The sequence below is a fragment of the Passer domesticus genome, chromosome 15, assembly GCF_036417665.1.
Source record: "Passer domesticus isolate bPasDom1 chromosome 15, bPasDom1.hap1, whole genome shotgun sequence".
NCBI lineage: Eukaryota > Metazoa > Chordata > Aves > Passeriformes > Passeridae > Passer > Passer domesticus.
Window position 1 is genome coordinate 1,477,538 of NC_087488.1, and position 25,941 is coordinate 1,503,478.

Here is a 25,941-nt window from a genome sequence, read left to right on the forward strand (position 1 = left end):
GCACTGCCAGGCCCTGCAGCTCCAGCAAAGAAAATGAACCTGTGCCCTCTCTTCCAAAGGGGTGCTTTTGCTCCACAACCACTTGAGTGGTCATCTAACTCCCTTTTCCTTCCAATCTCTCCTGAAAAGAGGGAATGAAAAAGCAGGGCAGTCAAAGTGCCTCTTCACTTGTTGTTCCCACTTCAAGCAGTTGCTCTGGGTAAGGGACCTTCAACCCAGGTGCACAGCTCCCAGCACACCTGAGCATCAGCTCCTCCCTTTGCCCTGAAACACACACAGTTAACCCGGGAAAGCATTTAATGGAAGAATTCCAGCCCACAGAGGCACTGACAAACAAATTACAAACTGAAATTGTGGCTTGTCCACAAAATTGCTTCTAACCAAGCTGGTGAAGGGCAAGAGAAAAGCAGCACCACTGAGGGGAAAGTGTCCCTGTGCCTCGGAGTGAGCTGCACATGCTCTGAGCATCCTGTGTGGGATGTGCAGGGAGAGGCAAGAGTGCTCCCCAGCGTACAGAAACACAAGTGGCACATGGGAATAAAGGACTCTGCAGGGAGCTTGGAGCTGAGAGAGGGCCCAGCTGTGTCCTTGTGCCAGCAGAGGGGCTGGGCTGCTGTGACAGCTCTGCTCACAGAGCAGGGACTGAACCAGCCAGGAGGGGATGGGACACTGTCAAGTTGCCAGCTCCCAACACCTGAGATAGAATCATAGAATGGTTTGGGTTGGAAAAGACCTTAAAACCTCATCTCACTCCACCCCCTGCCATGGTCAGGTACACCTCCCACTGTCCCAGGGTGCTCCAAGCCCTGTCCAGCCTAGCCTGCAACACTTCCAGGGATCCAGGGGCAGCCACAGCTTCTCTGGCCAACCTGTACCAGGGCCTGCCCACCCTACCAGGGAAGGATTTCTTCCCTGCATCACACCTATCCCTGCCCTCTGGCAGTTTAAAACCATTCTCCTTTGTCCTGTTGCTATCTGCCCATACAAAATTTCCTCTCCTTCATTTTTATGAGCCCCCTTAAGGTTTTGAAAGGATGCAGTGACAAGTGGCACTAGAGAAGTGACGGCAGCCCCTCCATGGGGGTTCCAAATGTGGGGTGCTCCTCCTACTCGAGCTCCTGTCCTCCTCCTGCCCCAGGGACTCCTGCTGTCCCAACCCCCCCTCTCCTTTCCCTGTTCTCTTCCCAGCCTTGCCCCCAAACCCTGTCCAGCTGCACCAGCAGAGCCCAGAGCCAGGCACAGGCACAGCAGGCACTGCCCTTCACAGCCTGGTGTAGCCAAACTGCTGCTTGGCTTCACTCAGCAGTTCTGGGAGGAAGAGAGATTCACTCCCTTTTGGGAGGAACCACCAAGACATCCTAGCTCTCTGGGCTCTAGGTTGGGAAGGAGCTCTCCTGCCCCAGTGCCCAGGCACTGCCCCCAGGTACCAGGGAAAGCCACCCCTTCCATTTGGCAGTGGCACAGGAGCAGACTGGCTCCAGATCCTGGAATCTGGAATTTCACCTTCTGGAAGCAACCCCACACTGCAGCCCCCACTGTGGGCAGCAGGCCCAGAGGAGGATTTTGTCCTCTGCTCCATCTGGAAGGACCTCACCTGCAGAGCTGTCTCCAACTCTGGGGATCCCAGCACAGAAAGGGACCTAGAGCTGCTGGAGAGAGTCCAGGGGACCTCATGGAGATGTCCCAGGGCTGGAGCCCCTCTGCTCTGGAGCCAGGCTGGCAGAGCTGGGGGTGCTCACCTGCAGAGGAGAAGGCTCCAGGGACACCTCAGAGCCCCTGCCAGGGCCTAAAGGGGCTCCAGGAGAGCTGCAGAGGGACTGGGGACAAGGCATGGAGGGACAGGACACAGGGAATGGCTCCCACTGCCAGAGGGCAGGGCTGGATGGGATATTGGGCAGGAATTGTTCCCTGGGAGGGTGGGCAGGCCCTGGCACAGGGTGCCCAGAGCAGCTGTGGTGCCCCTGGATCTCTGGCAGTGCCCAAGGCCAGGTTGGATGGGACTTGGAGCACCCTGGGATAGTGGAAGGGGGTGAAAACAAGATGGTCTTTAAGGTCCCTTCCAACCTAAACCATTCCATGTTTCCATGATCTCTTCAAGTCCAGCTGTGCTTCCCAAAGCCAGAGCAGGTTTCCCTTTGGGGACTGTGAGCTGTGTCTCTCCTGATCCAACAGCCCTGGTCACAGGCAGGAGCAGGGCTGGCCCTGTCCCCTGGCAGCTCCGGGCTCCCCCTGACCTGACCCTGCTCCGACTCATGGCCACATCCCTTGTAAGGGGCAGTGGGAGCAGGAGCAGCTCCCAACAAACCAGCTCCTTACCAGCAAAGCAGGACACCAGAAGTCCCTTCTGCCTTTCTGGATCTGTCTGAGCCCTGGTGTCACCAGAGGCAGGGCCACCACTGGAGCCCACCCCCATTGTGGATAAGCCCTCCATCTACCCCAGGGAGAGGAGGGAGGCTCAGTACCTGCTGTGGGCTCTGGAGGAATCTACCTGCTCCACCATCCCATCCTCCCTCCACAGACCCCTCCCCAGACAGGCCACTTTGCCCTGCTCTTGTCAGTGAGGTTACTGACACCAGAGCCTCTGTGCAGGGACATCCCACAGCAGCAACCCTTTCTCTGTTTGTTTCTTTATTTATTTATAGGAAACTATTTCTGCAGGTAACACACCCCTGGAGACACAGGCACCCGGCTCAGACACTCCTGGCTCACAGGAGCAGCCACATACACAGCTCCTTACAGGAGGATGTTTAACTAAACCCACTCTGGACTCACACAGGGAACCACCCCCAGGCAGCACAGGCTGCTGAGTAAACTTGAGCACCTGGAGACCGTGAGTCTGGGCTCTGTGCATGTGGTGTCGGGCAAGATACTGAGCTCATGCTCCCCCACAAGGAATGACAACATCTGGGAAGCTCAGAGTGGGGACAGAGGCTCCAGGCTGGTATTTGCCACAGCCATCCCTTGAAAAAACCCCGTGAAGAAATCCCTTCTTTATTCTGCCCTAGCTTGTGCAACAATAACAGGGCACCCACTACCCACCACGCAGGATTACTGGCTTTGGGAAAACCCCAAAAACCAGGTCAGATCAGAGCAACTCTACCTTTTGTTGTGGTTGCACCTACAGGTCCATTTTCTCCACACAGAGCAGGGAGAAGCAGATGATGGCAGGAGATGCAGCCAGGTTAAAACACAAAAAACAGCAGCACTGGGGAAGTGAGACCCAGGAAGAGATGTCCCAGACACCACCTTGTGCAGGGACAGATTTTGTGGTTCTGCCCGTGAAAACCTTCTGCTTTTATAAGAGGAAACACAGGCTCCTGATCCCAATAGGAAATTTGGGAAGGCTCTAGAGTCAGCCACTTTGTTTCTTAGAGAAAAAAGCTAAAATTTGGTGGGATAGCAGCCTGTTAGCTTCTCCAAGAAACATGTACTGAAGCCATCAAGATCTGTGCTTCTAAAAATCCCTTCCAAGTCTCTGACCTGCTTACTTGGACAGGGGTAGGATGCCAACCCATGAGCCCAGGAGGCACACGAGCCCCACGCTGTGCTGCTGAGCCCTCTGGGTCACACAGAGCAGAGTCTTTTGCCCTCAGCAAGCCCAGCCCTTTGCAGTGATGCTCTTCCAGCTGGGGAAGCCTTGTCAGTGTAAGGTTTTGGAGCAATCTGTCTAGTGGAAGGTGTCCCTCCCATGGCAGGGCATGGAACAGGATGGGCTGTAGGTCCCTTCCAACCCAAATCATCCTGGGATTGTGCCCCCAATCTTCCTCCCAGCACACGGATCAGCCCAGCTCAGAAAGGGACTGGCAGAGGGAAGGTGCTCATTGGAGGTCTGAAGGATGTGAAAAGAGAGAAGAAGAAGGAAGTATCACCTGTTGCACAGACTGGGTTAGGGAGTTAAACCCTTCCCATTCTACCAGTGCAGGAAAGGCTAAAAGGCCACGGAAAGCTGGACATTGGGAACATGATCTGCCAGCATGGAGAAGCTTGGTCTCAGCATGAGTGGAGTGAAGACAGCAAGGGAAGAAACAGGCACAGAACAACTCCAAAGCCAAGGCAAGAGCTTCCATCAGCCACCCAGGGCTTCCAGAACCTCTTCCCACCTGGCAGCACAAGCCATTGAAAAACCCTTCCCCACCAAGGCCAGTTCCAGTGCTGAGGCTGCTGCACCCACAGCCCCTGCTGGGGACCCCACTGAGCCCCACAGGCCCTTGCACTTGTTCTCCTTCCCCAGTCCCACTACAAAGCTCCTCTGCTCCACTCCAGAGGAAGGCAAAGCACGTCCTCCATCCCTGGGCTCTGCTCTCCACCTACATTAACTCAGGGAAGTTAACCAGTCTCTACTCTGCCTCCCACTTCCACCCAATACACTTCAGCATGGCTACTACACAGAGAGGGAAAAAATAACCACAAATTCTGCTTCTTAACATTCCTGCACTAGAAATCCTAAAACTCTAAAAGCAAAAGGAAGAGCACATCTCCTCCTGCTGCCACCGGCCTGGGGACAGCACAAGCCATCACCAGACACACGTGGGGCCACCCAAGCCCAACAGATGGGTCAGCACTGATGTCTGCACTAGGTCACACACTGCTGCACTGGGAAGTGTGCAGGGTTTAGACTGAGGTATATACTGAAAGGTGAATTGTGAGTGAAATTAATTAATTTGTAATAAAGACATCTGCTAAGGTGTGCAGATCACCACCTTATGGCACACTGCAGGTGGACATTGAAAAGCAGTTTGTCAGGAATTCTGCATCCTGAATTAAATTAGTTCCCTTTAACAAATGCAGTCAGTGCTAAATCAAGGACCCTTTGCAGCCCAGTGAAAAATCAGTGTCCCAGTGCTCAGCCACCACAGCAAGCCCCATGGCAGGCAGCTCCTGAGCAGCAGTGGGGCCATCCAGAGCCAATAAAACACATCCTGCTCCCCCAGCTGAACACGGCACTGAAGATTCCTGCACAGCTCCCAGGGCTTGGGCTGGACCGTTCACAGCAGCCATGCAGATGAGATCCAGAGGGTGACCTTCTCCCACAGCCCATCCCACAGATCCTGGCCCATCCTGCTCCAGCTGCTCATCGCCAGGGGCTCAGAGCTCTAAAGGCCAGTCTCTCTCTCAAGAGATTCATCCTCTGTGAAGGAAGACAAAGGCCTGAGCTGAGTCTCACCACAGGGACAGGCTGTTCTGCCTTGGTGCTGCTCAGCATCTCCTTCACCCCCAGAGCAAAGGGTAAAGCCAAAAATCACAGAACCCCAGACTGGTTTAAACTGAAAGGGACTTTAAAACTGATCTCATTCCAAACCCCTGCCATGGGTAGGAACACCCTCCATAGACCAAGTTGCCCCAGCCCCCATAGGGACTGGGATACTCGGCTCTTTGCACCCCTCCATGATATTTGCAGACCTGGGGGGTGGTTTTAGCTTTGCCTCTCCTGAAGCCATCCCCAGGTGTTCTCCCATAACTGCTCTCTTCTGCAAATTTTCCCAAATTGTGACCAAATTCCACCTTTCTCAGTACCACCAAAATAAAGAACAGACGGTAGAGCTCTAAAGCGTGGCCACTACTACTCTTCATATTACTTGGAATGGAGGAATTGTCTTTCATTTGATCAACTATGCGTTCCCCACCTATTTTTCCACCTGAAAAGTGGGGCAGAGTTGACATGTCTCTGTTAAACTGTCCCAAAGCAGCCAGAGAAAATGCCCTGAGCTGCTGCTGCTGCCCAAAGCCCTGCTGTGACTCAGCTCCCCACATGCAATAACACTCCCTGCGTGGAGCCACCAGCCGGCTCCGCTCCGTGAGACCGTTCTGCTGGAACTGGTGACACAGCTCACTGTGTTTGTCTTGGAGGGAGAGCAGTGGGATATGTGGGCATTACTGAATAAAAAATCATTGCTGCACATGAACAACGAGCCAGTCATCCAAAGGCAAAATATTTCCCCCCAAAAAAGCAGATAACTCTTTAGACACTTTTTTCTGTGTGGCTCTACGAAGCCCATGGAAAAGGGCTGGGCTCAGCCTCCCCTGCACATCAGGCCAACACAGGATCCTTGTGCAGCACAGCTCAGATGACAAAATCCTTCCAAGCACCAGGAGATATCATCAACACTGCAAAGTAATGAACGCCTTCAAAATCCCACTGGAAAAGGCAGGCGCTTTTGCTGCCAAGCCCACCAAGAAGGGATGAAAGGGGAGCCCTGATGGCTGTAATTTGCACCAGGCTGGACAAATGGAGGGCTGGCTGTTACCAGTTCTCATCCCAGATACTCTGCATGGATGGGGCCAACCTTGGAGCCACACCTGCTGATCACACGTGAATCCCAGAATAGTTTGGGCTGGGAAAGAACCCAAAACTCATCTCACTCCAACCCCCTGGCATGGCAGGGACACCTTCCACTATCCCAGACTGGCCTTGGACACTTCCAGGGATCCAGAGGCAGCCACAGCTTCTCTGGGCAACTTGTGCCAGGGCCTCCCCACCCTCACAACCAAGAATTTCGTCCCAGTATCTCATCTAAATTTCTCCTCTTTTAGTTTAAAACTGTTCCCTCCCATTTACAGAGGTGAAAACAGAATTCCTGGTGGTGGATGAGCCAGACTTGGCAGAGCCAAGCTCCGTGGTCCCCAGCCATGCAGGTCCCTGCTGTGCCAAGCACCCTGGCCAGAGCAGGAACACCCTGTCCTGTTCTGTCCCCGTTCCCCCAGGATGCCAGTCCAGCAAAGCTCTGCTGCCACCGCAGGGCCCTGACGGGACTCTGAACCACATGGAGGGACAACACCAGGGAACTCTCCCATGCAGGCACCTGGAGCCAAGCATTGACACCACTAAGAAGAAAAAAATAAATAAAAATAAAACACAGAGTGTTCTCTGGCCGCCCACTGGTTCACTCCTGCCATTCCTGGGCCTGGGCTGCGTAATCTGTCTCCCAGCTTGGCGCCCGGGCTTCCCTCAGAAATGCAAGTCTTTACCCAGGAATTCATGGCAGGAGAAATCAAGAAGAGAAAGAGGAGGGGTGGAAAAATAAAAAACACTTTTGTATTTTATCCAAAGTGTTTTGCAGGTCTACTTCCCCTTGGCTCACTCACTCTGCTGGGTCTACCAGCATATTTTGGGTAATGAAATACACATTTGCTGGTCAGCCCTAATAGACCCAGAGGGACTGGGTTTCAAGTGTGTTTGTTTTAAACTTAAGGGTGTTGTAAAGTTTTTCCAAGAGCCCAGGCTGGGATGATAAGCCATGGCAGGCAGTGCCTAGTTAGTGGGTGGTTGTGGTGTTAATATTTATCCCATAACTGAAGGAAGACGTGACAACATGAGCAAAGCAAACCACCACCACCACACTTCCTCACAGGGCACACACTGAACCTCTGCATGGACCACCAGACAGGAGGCATTTCATACAATCCTTGTCTACTGCCAGAGAAAGGGCAAGTTCACTAAAAAAAAAAAATTTAAAAAAAAGGAAAAGCAGCAGAGTTTAGAGTGAGAATCAGGCCTTCTAGTCCCAGAGCCTTTCCAGCCAGATCCTTCAAGTGTTCATGTGTGGGACCTGCTAGAGTGAATCCAGAGCAGGCCATGGAGATGCCCCAAGGGCTGGAGCCCCTCTGCTCTGGAGCCAGGCTGGCAGAGCTGGGGGTGCTCACCTGGAGAGGAGAAGGCTCCAGGGACACCTCAGAGCCCCTGCCAGGGCCTAAAGAGAGATTATAAAAAGGAGTGAGAGAGACTTTCCATGTGAGTAGACAGTGACAGGATCAGGGGGGAATGGCTTCCCACTGCCAGAGGGCAGGGCTGGATGGGATATTGGGAAGGAATTGCTCCCTGGCAGCGTGGGCAGGCCCTGGCACAGGGTGCCCAGAGCAGCTGTGGCTGCCCCTGGATCCCTGGCAGTGCCCAAGGCCAGGCTGGGCAGGGCTTGGAGCAACCAGGGATAGTGGAAGGTGCCCCCGCCCATGGCAGAGGGTGGGATGAGATGAGCTTTAAGGTTCCTTCCAACCCAACCATTCCATAATTCTGTCTCCCTTGGCCAATGCTCAGGTCCCAGCTGCACTGTGGAGCCCATCCTGCCTCAGCCCTGCCAGGCTCAGAGGATGTGGCTCCATCCCTGCACTGTCAAACCCTCCATGGGCAAAGTCTGCTTCCACCTCCAGGCAGTCTGCAAATCATGAGTGGAGCTCACCTCCCAAAGCTACAGGGGGAATCTTCTCACGTAAATCAATTTTGTGTTTAGAAAGCTAAAGATATCTTATTCTTCTTGGACAGCAGGAACAGGCATTCTGCCTGGAGCAGGCACCAGGAATTCTGCAGAGCTGCAGATCAGCAAGCACCAGGAGCACAGTGTGAGGGCAGGGAAGCTCCAGCTGATGGGAGGGCAGCACTGACCAGGCCATCACTGTCCATGGAGACCTGGGCCCTGGGGGAGCAGTGGGTGCAAGAGGGACAGTCCCATCTGTGCAAACCCCGCTGCAGAAATGACAATGTGATCTAAAATCACTCCCCAGTTTGGGGACATCAGGGCCAGCTTTCCCTTGCTTGAAAAACACATAAGAGCAAGAAAAAGATTTCCTAAGGCATTGAGCATAAGGAAAAGCAAGATGAAACAGTGTAGGGAGAACTGGAGGCCACATGCCTGCATTTGGGAACACAACAGGAGACTGACTCCATCCCCATGACACCCACCCCTCTGCACTGGGGTAACTGCTCAGGTGCTCCTCTCAGTGACAGGAAGCCCTGTCACCCCCATGGTGGCTTCTTCTCTTCCCAGATCCCTTCTGCTCCACACAGATTGACAGCAAGAGATGGAAAGGAACACAATTCCCCATAAAATCTTGCTGTGGGCAAGAATCAAAGCAATTAATGACACTTATTGCTTGTTGCATATGGAGCATGGATGAGGAGGGCAGGAACTAATGTGGCCAGGCTGCTGCAGAGCCTGGGGGTCCCACTGGAACCTTACTGGTGGGCAGCAAGGAGTGACCTGAGACAACCTCAGGACACAGACCCATTCCAAAATCACCTCTCACCTCCTGTGGTCGCTTAACTGTAAAGCAGCTTCTTCTACCCACAATGTGCCTAAAACCCAACACAGTCTGCCTTCACTTCAGTATTTCAGAGACCATTTAGAAGACCGAGTCTGTGCAAAGCTGTAGTATCTGGGTGGTACTCTGCTAAAAGTAAAAGGGGAGTTGGGATTTCTCCCACAGCCATGCACATTTGTCATCTCAGGTTTGCTAGTCGGTGGTTTCAGTCTCGGATCTCTTGTGCAACACAGGTCCAGGTTCCTACATGGAGAATCCCAGACTGTTCTCACATCTGAGCTCCCCTGGCACAGCAGGAGATGCTCAGTTCAGCGTCCTCCCACAGCAGGGCTGTCCTGCACTCTGTCAGTCTCCACGTTTCCCACTCCAATCCTTTTTTTCCCAGGACAGGCAGGACTTTATTTATGGTATTTGGTTACTAGCAAAAGGACACATGCTCATCTAGGCAATCAAAAACTGAATGAATGGCTTAGGGACAGAAATTCAGTTTATCCCAGTTTTAAGCACTAGAAGCTGGCACAACCTTGCTCTGCACAAGTGCTCAGTGATGCATTCCTGCAGCTGATCTCCCTCAGCTTCACCTCTTGTTTGGATGAAAGTTTGGAGGTGACTGACCACCAGTCCTCCCCATGCACACAGTTTCTGCCAGGTTCGTTTATGGAGAGGTTCTGGGAAGAAGCAAATACATTATTTAAATCAAAATATTGGACACCAACAGCACAATTCCAACTATTCCAACACCAAGCAATGTTTGTCCTGGCAGACAACATCCCTGCCCAATAAACCCTTTAAAGGTTCACTGATCACAGCTAGACGTGTCATAAACTTCCCTACATAGTTTATTATCCCCATAAATCTCTATAAAACTATTTTATCTCATCTGGGTTGGCAACAAAGCAAACTTTGCTGTGTTTATTGCTTCCCAAGCCAGCCTCTAATAACAACACATGTGCTGCCTAAAAAAGGGGGATGAAGATCTCAGCCTGCCCAGCCCTCCCACCACAGATCCTTCCAACTCTATACCACAGGCACAGCAAACACCCCACGTGCTCCATGTGCTTCCCTCCAGGAACAGATCTACTATCAAATAACGTTTCTTCTACTTCCTTATCTTCCCAATGTGCTATTTAAAGGGGGATAAAAACAGCTTGGAGGCTTACTCAACCCACTCTCCCAAATGTGTGCCCAGCATTTCATTCAAAGAATTTTTGCTCCTGGGAGCTTTGCAGCTACTTTGTCAAAAGCTTTTTATTGGGAAAGGGTGGTGCTTTATGCTTTCATTTAAATCAGGTGGATGACTGTAAAACTACAATCTGTTTGGCTTTCAATTAGAAAACACAGAAATAAAAGCACTTCCCACGTTGTCCTACCGACTACATGACATCCAGCTTTTCCATGCAGCCCTATCCATTTTTGCTTTAGAATCCTATGATGGTCTGGGTTGGAGGGGACCTTAAAGTTCCTTCCTTTTCACCTCTGCCATGGGCAGGGACACCTCCCACTATCCCAGGTTGCTCCAAGCCCTGTCTAAGCCAGCCTTGGACACCACTAAGACCATGACCCAGTGGATATCCTTCCACCCAGCCCTGGTGCCTAAAACAACACTGTACCATGTATCTGTCACCCACCAGTGCCACAACAGTCTGTGCCAGCTATGGTAGAGCTGCCCTGGCCCAGGCCTTCAGGCACAACCACCAACCTCCTGCAGGATGTGTCCATGAGCCCCTGCCACCACCGTGCAGCAGAAGAGAGTCAGAGATCACCCTGAGAGCTCCCAGACACTGCCACCCCTACAGAGGGACTCACAGAAACCTCAAGTTCCCCACTGAGCCCTCCTCTCATGCTGGAATTCTTGGGGCTTCAACACTCCTCAGTGGAGCTTGGGAAAAACACATTCAATACCAAAACCCTTCAATCACTGCACCCCTCTGCCTCCCCAGCCAGGCAGGTTCCCCAGCCCTGGGAATATGGTCCTACACCACCCTCATGGCCCTGGGCCAGGGCTCACCCCAAGCTCCACCTGCCCTCTGCCACCACTCCCACACAAACCCTTCATGCCATGCCAGGAAAATGGAGCAGCTGCCCCTATCACCATACTGGGAAGGAACCAGGAACCTGCCCAGCATGCAATGGAGAGGTCCCAGGCATCTCTGGGACGTTTTTAACGAGCAAATAGCTCACACTCTCAGACTCCAGGAGGGTGAGGACCAGAAGCTGCAGTCATTCCAGGAACCTTTAGCATGAGCTGTGGGCAATTACTGGAAGAACCTCACCCTAAGGCAATGACAGTGTGGCTGTAGGGTATAACCCCTGGGAACAGGAGGCAGAACTGCTTGGTCATGGGAAAACAGGGGCCAGGGAGTGACTGACCACCCACACTGCCACCAGCAGCACAGGCCACCACTTCTCCTGACTGTTAAACTTCAGACACCAACAAAAAGTCAAAGCCATAACTATAACATGCCAGATAGGAACGCTGCTGATGCCCGCTGTGTGCCAGTCCCCTGCTGCTGCAGGGCACGCGCTGACCTGCAGCCACCACAGCCCCAAGCTCCAGCAGGAACCGTGCCACCTCCCCACTGCGCCGCCCCGGCTCCTGCTCTCCAGCAGGCAGAGGTGAAGGCCCAGCCCGGCAGATGGCAATTTCCATGGCAACACAGGGATGCCATGGCAGAGGATTAAGCTCCAGTGGGAGGGGAAGCAGGACCATGGGGAGGGAGGTTCATAAACAAGCACCCGACAAGGGACGCTGAGCAGGAACGGAGGCCCACGGCAGCGATTTTCACGCCCATCTTCCCCTTTCAATTCTTCTCTAGCATGAAAATCCCAATTTAAATGGCAGAATTTGACACCATTAGAAACTATCAGACCATTTAACACACTGCCCCTTCCTCCCACATCACTGCACCCACGGCTGCCACGGGAATAAAGAGCACTGCAAGATCCAGACATCTCCCAGCAGTCCCAGCATCAAAGTGCAGCAAATCTGCGTCACACAGAGACCCTTTGAAAGAGGATGAATGTGAAGTGCAGGGAGAAATGATTACTTTATTTGTAAAGACCATGTCTCTTGTCATTCTAATTCATCCCAAATCCTCCTGGCACTGGACAGCTGCAGGTTTAGTCATGAATATACAAATCAGCAACACATGAACAACAAAGAGTCTCCAAACGCAACAGACAAGGCCCAGAATTCGGTCTGGTTCAGCTGCTGCTCTCCCTCCTTTGCACTGAAAGAAGGAGGGGATGGGTAAAGCCAGGACCTGCCACCTCCTCATGCCACCACAGTGCCCCTCCCACTGAACCCAGACATGGGAATGCTGCCTGCACCTCTCCCTGCTCTGACAAAGCTGGCCCAGCACTGAGCAGGGAGCGTGGCTGCAAAGGGGCAGCAAAGGGAAGAGGAGAGGGAGAAGTGAGGGATGGGAGCAAGGGCTGGAGGGAAGGAGAGGCTGGGGACAGAGAGGGGCTGGAGCTGCACAGGCACTCGAGCTGGGAAGGGAAAACACGGAGTTTAATCCCTGCAGAAGATGGGAATCGTCACTTTGTGCAGCCCTGGCCAGGCTGAGCGTGGGGGTGGCACCCCAGGGTGGGGGTTCCCAGGGGGGCGTGCAGCCAGGAAGGGGGTGCAGGTCCCCAGGCAGGCACTGCTGCTGCTACACTCAACATCAAACATCAGCCCTGCTAAAGAGGAGTTCTGCAGGGGCTGCTGCTGCCAAGCAGGCTAAGGACCCTTCCAAAGCATCCAACACCTGCCTCCGCTGCCTCTCAGGCGTTTTCTGCATGTTCAGATGCTCCAAAGCTGATGAGCAACTGGACACAGAGCAGGCAGTGATACCCATCAGTGCAAAGCACTGCATGCCACAGGGGAAAGAGAGCTGGGAAACAGGAGCTATCCTGAGCTTCCAGAGGGCTGCTTCAGAGAAGGAATCTCATCAGGTCTACAGCTTCCTCAGGAGGGACAGTGGAGGGGCAGCTTCAATCTCTGCTCTCTGTGACCAGGGGCAGGACCAGGGGACGGCTGGAGCTGTGCCAGGGGAGGGTCAGGTTGGATATCAGGAAAGGTTCATCCCCCAGAGGGTGCTGGGCACTGCCCAGGCTCCCCAGGGAATGGGCACGGCCCCGAGGCTGCCAGAGCTGCAGGAGTGTTTGGACAGCACTGCCAGGGATGCCCAGGGTGGGATTGTTGGGGTGTCTGTGCAGGGCCAGGAGTTGGACCCTATGATCCTTGTGGATCCTTTCCAACTCAGGATATTCTGTGATCCTGTGAAAAGGGCAGGGACTGAACACAAGACAGGGCTGAGCACCAGCCCAGCATAAACCTCATCTCTCCTGCTGCTGGGAGCTGTACAGTGCTCACCACCTCTCAGGCCCACTTGCCAAAACCCAGCACATATCACGAGGAATTTGCTCTCCAGGGGCCTGAGATCCTGCAGGACATCGTGTCAGACATCTGGAGTGAGGTCTCAGTTTCCAACCCAATGCTATTTCTGCAGAATTACCTGCTTTAACTTCAACCACTCTGTGGAATTATTCATTTGGTCTGGAGTATCGCCCGCCTAGAATTGATGGGGTGAGGGTGATGTGCTTCTAAAGTGCAAGCTTTAGAAATAAAAATAACCAAAGCAGTCAGGGAAAGAAGTGTTTTTTGAGTCTCCCAGAGCACACCCAGCCCCTCCTCTCGTCTGCCAGGCTGCACTGGGGCTGTGGGTGGGACATCAAGGTGGACACAATCACAGTCCTGGCAGCCTGGGAGATCAAAACCTGTGCAAGGCATGGCTCCAGCAGTCAGTCCCAGCAACACCTTCCTGTGTCATAACAAACTGCTCCACATCAAGCTTCAAAGTTACATGGTGATCATATTCCCATGCAGTGGGAGAAACAAATCCATTTTACTGCCTGCTGCAGTGCAGCACGTGGATCCCAAGAGGGCATCTACATCCCTCAGGCTCCAGAAGGGAGGGTCCCAGCTGCCCCATGCTGGGAAGGGCTCCGTTCTCTTCTCTTGCACAGGGACCTCCTGGCTCTCCACAACTCCTGACAGGAGGGACCAACCAGGTGAGGGTCAGGCTCTGCTCCCAGGGAACAAGGATGAGAGGAAATGGCCTCAAAGTGTGCCAGGCGAAGTTTAGATTGGATACTGGGGACAACTTCTTCATGGAAAGAGTGGTCAGGCACCGGCTCAGGCTGTCCAGGGCAGTGGAGGAGTCACCATCCCTGGGGGAATTTAAAAAATTTATGGATGTGACACATGGGGACACAGGTTAGTGGTGAACACAGTGGTGCTGGGTTAACAGTTGGACTCAATGATCTTGGAGAGTTTTTCCAATCTTTATCATTCCATGATCCCCAAACAGGTTTGCACATGGAGGGAGAGAGGTGTTCTGGGGGGTTCACCTGAGCCCTTGAACTTGCAAGCTCTCTGTATCCCCTTCTGCAGCCTCCCTCACAATATTTGATATTTCTCTGGGGATATTTGAGCTTTCCAAGACCCCCAGAGACCCGTTCCTGCTGCTCTCCTTCTCTCCAGCCCAGCTCCAGGGCCAGCCCACTCCTGCCACCCCCTTGCCTCCCCTCCACCTCAGGGCCACAAGACAAAGCTCCCTCCAAACATTACATCAGCTTCCCAAGTCAATCCTTGGACCACTAAACAACACCAAATGCACAATGCTGACACAATACAAATCCCTGTAACCTAAGAAAAAAGGCCAGTTCCCTATAATGAAAAGAATCAGACAGGAATAACCTCTCCCCTCCACTACCAATCTGGAGCCTCCAAGGTTGATTCTACAGCTCATCAGCCTTGGTCCTCTGGGCAGAAGCACCTCATGACAATGCCAGGACACCCCTCTCTGCCATAACCCTCCCAGCAAGCCCCACCCCTGCAGGGTACCACTGGAGCCTGCTGTGGGACTGGAATTACCTGTGCAAATATCCTGTGTGACAAATTCAATGTCAAAATAAACAGCACTAGAGATGCCCCACCAGCCAATCCCATCTGTAACTAAAATTTCAGAATTTCACCTAAGCAAAGCACTTGCTCCACATGTGGCAAGTCCTGAGCCCAAGCCCAGCTGGGCTGTGACATCTGGGACAGCTGTGACATAAGCAGCACGAGCTGGGGATCCAAGGGCATCCACATCCCTACAGTCACCACCAAGAGGAGCCCTCAGAGCCCCTTAAAAGGGGCCTACAGGAAGGCTGGAGAAGGGGTTTGGATGAGGGCTGGAGGGACACCACAAGGGGGAACAGCTTCCCACTGCCAGAGGGCAGGGCTGGATGGGATATTGGGCAGGAATTGTTCCTGGCAGGGTGGGCAGGCCCTGGCACAGGGTGCCCAGAGCAGCTGTGGCTGCCCCTGGGTACCTGGAAGTGGCCAAGACCAGGCTGGATGGGGCTTGAAGCAGCCTGGGACAGTGGAAGGTGTCCCTGCCCATGAGAGGAGATGGAATGAGTTGAGATTTAAGATCCCTTTCAACCCAAACCATCCTGGGATTCTAAAACCCCTCCAATGGTTCACCTGGTGAACCCAAAACCCAGTGAGCAGGAAAACAAAAACATTAATGCTTTCATGGATAAACACACCTCCAAGCCTGCAGGCACACTTGGCCTGCAGCCTTTACACCCTGGGGTGTCTGGGCCCTGCTGAGGGCGGCTGCCCCCAGCCCAGCCCAGCTGGGGCTCCCCAGGCAGCTGTGCCCACCTGTGGGAACTGTCCCCTGTGCCACAAAGCACAGCCTGGGGCTGTCAGGGCTGCACCCAGTGGAGCACTCACCACTGAGAAACACAGACACGAACCCTCAGTCCCCTGGCATGGGTTGGTGACTTTTCAGAGATGGTCTCAAACTGCATCCTCGCTGGGAAAACCTCTCCCCATGGGCACAGGCTCGGTGCCAGCCCTGCAGTGCCACGGTGACTGGGCTGGCAGGAGCTGGGATGGGGCCCAGGCCCCACAGCTGGCAGGGAGCAGCACCCTGAGCACCCACACATGATCCATCTGCTTCCCACTACAGACACAGCTGGATTTCACATTCCCTGCCTCCTCCACGGCCTCAACATGGAAAGACAGGGAAACACTCACATTCTCTCCCAGGTATGAAGCCTGAGTGACCTTGGGAACAGCACCAATGACAAAGCCACTCCTGTGCCCACCTCTGCCCACTGTAACTCATCTGTCCCTGCAGCAAGAGAGAAAGGGGTGTTGTACCCCCCACCCTCCTTAAAAATTGCCTTTCTTTGAAAAAACATTCCTTGAACAAATGGCAGCAAATCCCAAGGCAGTGCTGCACAATGGACACTTCAGTCTGCCCAGGGGAGGAGAGACAGGACCTTCAATGGCTAAATAAATGCAATTTGCTCGTTAAGAGGGGGCTGGGGAAGGTTAGGCAGAGGGGAGCCCTGGTTATTCACTTCCCCCAATTAACATTCCAGCAGAGTTGCTCTGTTTTCTAGGAACAATAACTTTTTGGGAAGGGGGAGTGATGCCTGTGGGAGCACGAGATGGTCCTGGAGAAAGGAGGCATGTCCAAGGGTGTGAGGGTGCGAGTCTGTGCGTGATGGGAACTGCTAAACAAAACCAAGACTAAATAAAGATCTACCCTATGTAAAAAGGACCTGAAAAGTAAAACCCTTTACATCCCTGAACCAAGATTTGCCTTTGCTGCTGATCTAAATGCCTTTCTGTGGCCAAGGAGGCCTGCACAGAAAAAAGGTAGCTTGTCACTGTTTGAAAGAGGTCTGTAAATGCAGGATATTTTCCACCACAACTCTGTGACAGTAACTTTGTCATCTATTTCCTTGTCAGGATGAAAAAGCTGCCTTTCCTCAGCAAGGGCATTGATTTCTTCAGTAAAAACTTTGCAGCACATTTGGTGGCTCTCATGGTTTCCCCAACAACCTCCAAGGGAAGCAACTGGGCTTTGGTTAGACCCACACACAGTAAACATGGGCAGTGAACCAAACCCAGCTGCGGTTGGGGTGGAAAAGCAGCAGAGGGACTCTGCATGCCAAGCACTGCCCGGCAGAGCCCCGGGATGCTCCCATCACAGCTCCCACCACGCAGGACAAAGCCTGACCCCAGAGGAAGCTGTGCCTGCTGCTGTCTCAAGCACTGCAGGCCTGATGGGAGCAGGCTCGCCCTGGTAAAGCTGAAAGGAGCTCCCTGAGAGTGAGCAGGTCCATCCATACCCTGGGCACGTGTGCTGGGGCAGATCCATTTCCCCACACCACAGTTCCCAAGAGTTCCTGTGAAAATCCAGCTCCAACAGACAGATGGAGCACTCAGCACTCCCAGCCACCACTGTGAGCAACAACAGGCACCAGGAGCAGCACCCTGGCTGGACAAAGAGCCACCCCGAGGGAGGACAGACAGCCCCCAGAAGGAGCTCAGGCACCACAACCGCAGAGCTCAGTGATACCATCTGTGGATGCCAGAGCAGGTAAGGAAAACACCCTGATCTCTGAATGGGCCAGGAATTAAACCCAGATTGCTCAGTCGGTTTGACACCTCAAGGAGAATGTGCCCAGCTGACAGAGCTCTGGTCACACCATGTTCTGCTGCTCCAGCTGCAGGTGATCTGTAGGACTCAGAGCAGGCCATGTCCAGGGGTGCTCCTGTTATTAATTCACCCACAGCAACACTCAAGCTGAAGATTTGCAGCTTTCCCACTTGACTTCCCAGATGCCAAAGCAGCTTTGCTGATACACCAGGCAATGCATGGTCTCATCCAAAGGCTCTCTGCTGGCGATGCAATCTCAGGAAGAAGATAAGGATGGCAGCAGGGCTGTACCTTCCTGAGAAGGTGCCTTCTCACAGGCTCGATGCAGAAAGGTTAGGAAAGCTGGATCAGACCACCAGTATTGTCACAGACAGAACAGTTCAGGTTGGAAAGACCATTGGAGGGGTCATCTGGTCCCAGTTCCCTGCTCAAGCAGGGTCATCCCAGAGGTCAGCCTAGACACAGGATGGGTTTTGAATCCCCCAGTGAGGCAGACTCCACAAATTCTCTGGGCAGCCTCTTCAGTGCTCTCCAGAAGTGAGGTGAACAAAACGTAACCCTGAGGCTCCTGGTAAAAGCACACAGAACAAGCCAGAGCTCTGGGGGAAAGGCTGGATTCACCTGAAGCCTGCTGGAACTCTCCAGGCACACCTCCTGCTTCCTGCCCAAATCCTTCCCGTGGGCTCAACAACAGAAAGGCTCTCAGGAAAATGCTGTCTGTGTTCCTTTTGGAGCGCCACAAAGCTCAGTCCCAGGGCAAAGGAGCTGGTGCCTTTTTACAACAAGCAAAGGGCTGCAGTCCCAGGCCAGCACCAGGACTCTGTTTTCCCTACTTTTGAGGCAGCCAGTGCTCTATCCTACCACCCACTGTACAACACATTGCTGCAGAGCCAATGTCACAAATGTCACCAGAGGTACCTGGTGGCCACATGGACCAGTGAATGGTCATCTGGACAAAACCTGGATGATCAGCAGAGCTATGGGCTGGGTTTGCTGCTGACTTTCACACCTGAAAGAGGAACCCACAAGGATGCAGAGGCCAATTACTGAAAGAGCATGAACCCCTCCAGAGGGGAAGCAGCACAAACCCCAACTAGAGTGGGCACGAGCTCCCTCCCAGCCCAGGTTCCACAGCCCAGCATGTGGCTCCTCCTCCCTGTGCACCAGTTACTGCCAGAGGGGAGGGCAGCAGGGGCTGAACCAGGGCCCAGGCCCTGCAGGCACCTATCAATGTCCCTTGGAGCTTCCTGACACGAAGCTCCATCCCCAATCTGCTCCAGCAATCAGCTTCCTCCCTCTCTACTCAGGATGTAACAGGAGGCTGGATAAGTGTCAAGACCCCAACACCCCAAGCTGAAACTGGGGTCTTTCCAAGATCTCAGAAAAGCTCCTCTCTACCTTGGAAAGTCACCTCTGTAACAGCCAAAGAAACAGGGAAATTCTCTCCTGCAAAAATCTCATTCAGCCTTTCTGTTCCCCTGCCAGGTGCTCCTGGGTGCCAGCCATGCCCTCTCCTCCTGGGCTGCCTGGAGGCTTCAGCAAGGACAGGTTCAGCAGGCCAGCAACAAACACACCCCTTGCCTTTAAATGAGTGTCAAGAGCTCCACAGACAAAGCATCCATCCCCATCCCTCCTTATCCCAGCCCTCCCTCCCCCAGGGTGAGGGTCTGGGGTCTCACAGAAACCCCTCTACAACCCCATTGTGGCTGTTGTCAGTCCTCTGGTGGGGCTGGACTCAGACTGGAGATGTGACTGCAGCAGCAGGAAGGAGGAAAACCAGCTTTACATGTGACATGTAAATAGTCAATGCAGAGAGAGATAAATCTCCATTTCTTTCCAGGAGATCAAGACCTGATTATGCAAGTGGGGCACCTCCAAAGGCACCTTCCTCTGTGCAGCAGCCTGGGCACCCTCTGCCTCTGCAAGTGCTCCCTTACGGAGACAGAGCTCAGCTGCTGAAGCTCACCAACTCACCATTAAAAAATAAAACACAAGTGAGATGAACAAAATGCTAATAGGAACCCCCAGGTCAAACCGCCTCCCTGTCACCGGGCCCTCCTCTTGCCAGCACATTCCTGTCACTAGTGAGGTCCCATCACTTCCTCCTCCCTCCTCAAATTGCTCCTGGTGATGCAAATCCACCGTCTTTGTTTCTATTCTTGGAGTAAAACCAGAACCACAGTAAATAGCAAAACAGCTCTTAGGTTTCAGGAGCCTTTCTTTTTCCATCTTTCCCAAGTGCACCAAGGCTGCTGCTGCAGTTACAGGGAGGTGACACCCGAGCCCAGACACCAGCCTGTTCCCACCGGAAACGCTCCATCTAATCTCCAGCCTCCAGTCCCGTTTGAGATCGCTGCCAGCTCCTTCCCCAACCCCTGCTGTGCTCCAGGGAAAGTGTCAGGCTCCTCTTGGAGAGGGAGAGAAGCTGTGGGCATTCCCCAGTCTGTGCCCCAACTCACGATGCCCACGGGTTCCCACGTGCCAGGGTGGGCACCGTGCAACAAAGGGGGCAAGGAGACACATGGCAGTGCCAGTGACTCTGTCAGGTCTGCCCTGCAAGTGCCAATGTCCCATGGAGCAGGATGGCACTGTCATGCCACATCCCACTGCCAGGGAACAACTGAATATCAGCTCTGTCTCTGTGAGCCCCACAGGAGCTGCAGGGCAGGAGGGACAGGTCTGTGTCTGTGTGCCACAAGAAGCTATGTTCCCATCAAGTTCTGGTCTGTAACAACATCCCCCCAAAGTCCCTCCTGCCCCAGCTGAGATCAGCAATACCCAGCAAGCAGCAAATCCTGCATGAGGTGCTGGGACTTGCAGCAGGACAAGCGTGCCCCAGGAGCACCAGTGTCATGTCCCACCACTCACGGGTCACCTTGGAGAGGGGCAGCAGCAAAGAGCTGAGCCTTGGCCCCATATGCAGGGACAGCCTGGAGCCCTGGCAATGCTCACTAATGATGGGCAGTCAGATGTGACACCCCCAGTGCTGTGGGAGCTTTGGGAGTTTCCCACAGAGTCCCAGGCATAAGGAACAGGGAAATTGTGAGGTACAAAGAGCTGGAGAAGGGGTTTGGACAAGGACTTGGAGTGACAGGACAAAGGGGAACAGCTTCCCCCTGCCAGAGGGCAGGGATGGACGAGATATTGCGAAGGAATTGTTCCCTGTCAGGGTAGGGAGGCCCTGGCACAGGGTGCCCAGAGCAGCTGTGGCTGCCCCTGGATCCCTGGCAGCATCCAAGGCTGGACAGGGCTTGGAGCAACCAGGGACAGTGGAACGAGTCCCTGCCATGGCAGGGGGTGGGATGGGATGAGCTTTAAGGTCCATCCCAACTCAAAGCAGCCTGGAATCCCCTGATGCAGAGGCTGAGAGCTCAGAGCTCTGTAGCCAGAGCAGGGGCAGGTCCAGCACTGCAGCCAGGGCAGCGCAGGAAGGCTGGAGCAGCCGAGGAGCAGCAGCTGCGGGCCGAAGCGCGGTGCTGCAGAGACCTCTTGCAGCGCTCAGCTGCTACTGCAGCCAGCTCCAGCAGTGCCCGGCAGCTCAGAGCTCCGGTCCTCACGGGAGAGATGCCTTACAGCCCCCTGGGGATTTATCCAGCGCATCCCCGGCAGGCTGCACCGGGAGAGGCTCTGCAGCCGCAGCTGACGCACCGGCACACACAAAGTGCCACCTTCACACTGCACTCAGGGGCTCCTCGTCCTGCAGCTGAACCTACCCGAGTCTCTCTGAGGCCACAGCCGTGTCCCGAAGGGCTTATTCAGGCACAAGCACCTCCCTGCAGGAATGTGCTCGTAGGGAAAGTGCTCTGAAGGATTTAAACCTCAGGCTGGCAAAGCACTTTCTTTGCTGGCATGCTCCAATTGCACAGGAAAGGCACATGGGGATGGCACCATTTGCTCACAAACCTGGGGCACCTGCCTCCCTCACAGCAAGAGACCCAAAGAGCTGCAGACTGTGGGTCTCAGCTGTAAGAGGACACATTACGACAGCCAGATTTCCTTTCTGCAATCTCGGAAACAACTGCAACGGGCTCGAGAGGAATAGCAGAGGAACATGTCTCCCAGGGAAACACAAGGAAGGACTGCAGGTGGACTAAGAGGCCCCATGGGCAGCAGAGGATGCGATTTAGTACACCTGGTCTGAGCAGTGACCCGGCTGGATCCAGGGACCTGCCATCACAAAGCCACTGTTGTGTCAAACCCCAGAAGAAAGGGAAATCAGGACGACAAAACCCACCAGAGTGTGCACTTTGGGATTAAGAGGAAGAACCCAAACAACCAGGACCTCTCTTGCTGGATGTCAAGGCCAGGAAGGACCTGGGCAGCAGACATGTGGCCACTGTCACCATCACAGCCAGTTGGGAGGGGACAACCAGCCAAAGGCAGATGGAGAAGCTGATGCTTCCCCTCATACCAACCACACACTGATCTGGGTCGTGCCAGCACAAGCCCTCATGCTCAGGAGGTTGGAGCCAAAAGCATTTCATTTTCCACACAGCTGGACCATTGCTGGCTGCAGCCCAAAGCGTCACCAGCCCACCCTGAATTGCCAAAAGCCCAGACAGGCCTGCAGTTCCAGCCATAAAAATCTTCTGAGCTTCACGTAAGACTCCAGTCCTGCCAAGGAGAAGGAATACTCCAGCTCACAAAATAGTGTCTCACTTATTTTAAATCACTGTGGTTATTTCATTTTTTCACACAAACTTCACAAACCAAAGGATGCGGTGCACATTTTTGGTGAGTCTCACTGGTAGAAGCAAAGTAAAATTGGAAGTTGGCAAACAACTCTGCTCTCCTCCTCAGCCCTGCTGCTCGCTGAGCATTTGATGTTCCTTGTACAGAAATATAAACGGTAACACATCAGAGACTGGAAACTTCACAGAATCATAGAATGGATTGGAAACTCATCCCACCCCTGCCATGGGCAGGGACACCTTCCACCCTCCCAGGCTGCTCCCAGCCCTGCCCAGCCTGGCCTTGGGCACTGCCAGGGATCCAGGGGCAGCCACAGCTGCTCTGGGCACCCTGTGCCAGGGCCTGCCCACCCTCACAGGGAACAATTCCTGCCCAATATCCCATCCAGCCCTGCCCTCTGGCAGTGGGAGCCATTCCCTGTGTCCTGTCCCTCCATGCCTTGTCCCCAGTCCCTCTGCAGCTCTCCTGGAGCCCCTTTAGGCCCTGGCAGGGGCTCTGAGGTGTCCCTGGAGCCTTCTCCTCTGCAGGTGAGCACCCCCAGCTCTGCCAGCCTGGCTCCAGAGCAGAGGGGCTCCATCCTCAGAGCTCTACTGGCCTCCTCTATACTCACTCCAGCAGCTCTGCAGGTGGGGCCTCACCTGAGGGAGCAGAATCCTCCCCTCCTGCTGCCCACGCTGGGGGATCAGCCCAGGCTTTGGGGGTTCTGGGAACACACGGCCAGGGCAGGTTCAACCCTCATCCACCAGCATCTCTAAGTCCTACTCAGGACTTCTCTTGATCCATTCCTTGCTCAGTCTGTACTTGTGCTTAGGATTTCCCTGACCTGCAGGATGTTGCACTGGGGACTTGTTGAAGCTGCTGCCTGTCTCTCTGCCAGCCTGTGGAATGCCCCACGCTCCACAGCATCACCAGCCCTTGGCAGGTGGATCCAGGCTCTCCTCCCCAGAGCAAAGCCAGCAGAGGGAGCAAACACTGCAGGTTTGCAGGGAGAGTGTGGTGGTTTCTCAGCGTGGTTGTTGTATTTCACATCTAGAGGTTATGTCGTGGGAGTTTGCATAAGTTATTTGGAAAGGTGGTGGAGAACCCTGATTACTGAGAATGTCAGACTTTCTGTGCTGCCAGGCACTGACCCCAAAGAAAACACTGCATTGACCTGAAACTGGGGAGAAGGCTTCCAAAATGGAATGACAGAACTGGGATTGTGGGTGTGGAGTTTGAATAGGAGTGTGTGATATCACAGGGTGGGAAACTCAGAATTAAAGGCTTCAGAAAATAGTAATATATAGTAAGCAAGATGGAGGTTTTAGGGCAGAGGCTGGTCCTTCTTCTTCACCTTCTTCTCCTTGGGTTTGGGTGGTTTTGTGTAATTGGATAAAAAGTCCACATTGTGGCCATGGGTGGCTGCTTATTGGGTTAAAAGTAAAAATAATTGAGGTGTCATTTCTTAATTGGACAGTTTATCTTTAAAAGACCTTGTTGAGAGAGAGATAGGGCTCCATTTTTAGTTTGTTAGAGTGAAGTGCTGTAGAGCTCAGGGTTTGTGAGACTGTGACATAGATAAGAACTAATAAACATCTGAGTCCCAACAAGAAATACCATCTCACATTTAATCCCAACCCTGGCAAACAGAAGATAAAAACTTGACAGAAACACCCGGTTAGGACCAAAAGCAGCCTGCATATTTTCTTGGAAAATGACACGTCAGTCTCACTAGCACCCACCCTGCAGTGACAGCACTGAAATCAAACCCAAAGTCTGGTCCTCAGCAACAAACCCCTTCCAGTTTCAAGCTCAGGATTCCATATCTTCTGTGTGTTAATTTTAGATTCCTGTGCCTTAAACCTTCCCAGCACTGGGCCCACCTCTCTCACAACAAACAGGAGAGGCCTCACCCACCCCAGCTCATTCTGATTGTCACAGCTGCCTGGTCCCAGCCTGGCTTTGACAAAGTGGGATGTCTCACACTGTTCTCAACCCACCGGAACCTCCTCCCTACCAGCATGGCCTGCAGCATTCCCACAAACTGCTCCTCTGCTTCCTAATTCCTCCCACAGGAGACATCTCCCTTTGTGTGGGAATGCTGAGAGCAGTCCCACAGCACGCTGTGCTCTTCCCGAGCCATCCCTGCTTTCCTACAGGCACCACAAAGCACCAGCTGGGACATCACAAGCTGCTGTTGTAAATAAAACCATGTTCACCAGATAAATGAGCCGGGTACGTTTGGGTTTCGAGCTTTGCTGTGCCTGTTCACTCCCACACGAATTTGCAAAGTGGGGTGATTCACAGGGAGCCTCTTCCCAGGGACTGCTCTCCAGGGAATGAGTCGCTCTCTGGCTCCAGCAACACGTTATTTATCAGGTTTGGGTTTTTCTGTTGAGCACTCAGTGAACAGTCGGCAAGTGAGCAACGGGGGAAGGAAGGGCTGGGCACAGAGCTCAAATATCACCTGCCTTTACAATTACCTCCCTCAGGCAGTCACTGCCACTCTGCTCTGGGAGCTGAGGCAGTCTCTGTGGAGCTCCAGGATGACTCTTATTGCTCTGCTCCACCTCCTCATCAAGCACAGCTGACCTGCTCTCACATGGTCATTTTTTCAACCCAGAGAAGCTGTAGCCACCCCTGGATCCCTGGAAGTGTCCATGGCCAGGGCTTGGAGCAACCTGGGGTAGTGGAAGGTGTCCCTGCCCGTGGCACGGGTTGGGATGAGGTAGTTCTTGGGGTTCCTTCCAAACCACACTATCCTAGGATTCTATTATTCTATTTTTATATATGTATTTATTTTTATCACACTGAACTACAGACACAGCCAGGAATCTTCTGTCTGCTTTCTGATCCCTTCTGAAATCAGGTATGGGAGTGCATGGATAACAGTGTCAGAAGAAAACCCAATAAAATACAGCAAGGAGAGAGGCACCACCAGCACGGAGAGAGTGGGATTTCACTGAGGGATCATGGCAGGGTGAGCATAACCTCACTGTCACCATAAGCATCCCCCCAGAGCCTCCAGCTCTGCACACAGGAGACAGCAGGCTGCACCTAGCAGACTTGGGGAGGTCCCTGCACACTTAGGAACGAGAGCAAACCATTGGGACAAGGCACAGATGGGTTCTACCAAGGTCCTACCTTGTCTCCAGCTCACCTGGCACCCAAAACCCAGACCAGGATAATCACACCCCATGGACGCGTTCTGCTCTGGGGTAAGGCAGCTTCTGCACTCCTCCACATCACTGCAGTGACCAGCAGGGACAGGAGGCATTTCTGGGTTGATCATTATTCATTGGAATAGGAAAACCTGGACAGGTACCTGTCAGCTGGTGCCAGCCCAGGCACTGTCAGTGACTCCAGTGAGCACCAGGTGTGACCAGGTCTCTGCCACACAGTGAGTTCCTCCCCTCACTGCCTCCCTTCCCAGGCTCTGCTATTCCAATTCACTTTGTCATCATTGCTTTGTCAGGCAGAGATTTCCTCTGCTCAACTCATCTCTAGAACTCCCAAGACAAACAGAGTCTAAGTGTTTCCTGCAAGGCACAGACATTTCATATCAGAATCACTGCCTGGAAAAATACCATACACAAATAATAATAATTAAGAAATAAATTAGTGTATGAGAGTACAGAGTAACATTAATTAGTGCAGAGGCAGGAAAGCAATACAACCTTGAGTCACTACTTGAAACCTGCAGGAACTACAGCGAGCAGAAGTGTCCGGGCAGCTGGGG

At 53.4% G+C, this 25,941-nt stretch overlaps 1 protein-coding gene and 1 long non-coding RNA gene across 5 annotated transcripts in view; both read right to left on the reverse strand.

The window, feature by feature from the left end:
* LOC135281208 (ankyrin repeat and fibronectin type-III domain-containing protein 1-like) overlaps positions 1–25,941 on the reverse strand; it is a 247,641-nt gene that overhangs the window by 141,538 nt on the left and 80,162 nt on the right. The window lies entirely within an intron of this gene.
* LOC135281730 (uncharacterized) lies at positions 13,873–15,212 on the reverse strand. The gene is made up of 2 exons (XR_010348263.1): positions 14,957–15,212; positions 13,873–14,250 (listed from the first exon to the last, which is right to left on the reverse strand). It is a non-coding gene; the product is annotated as an uncharacterized LOC135281730 (long non-coding RNA).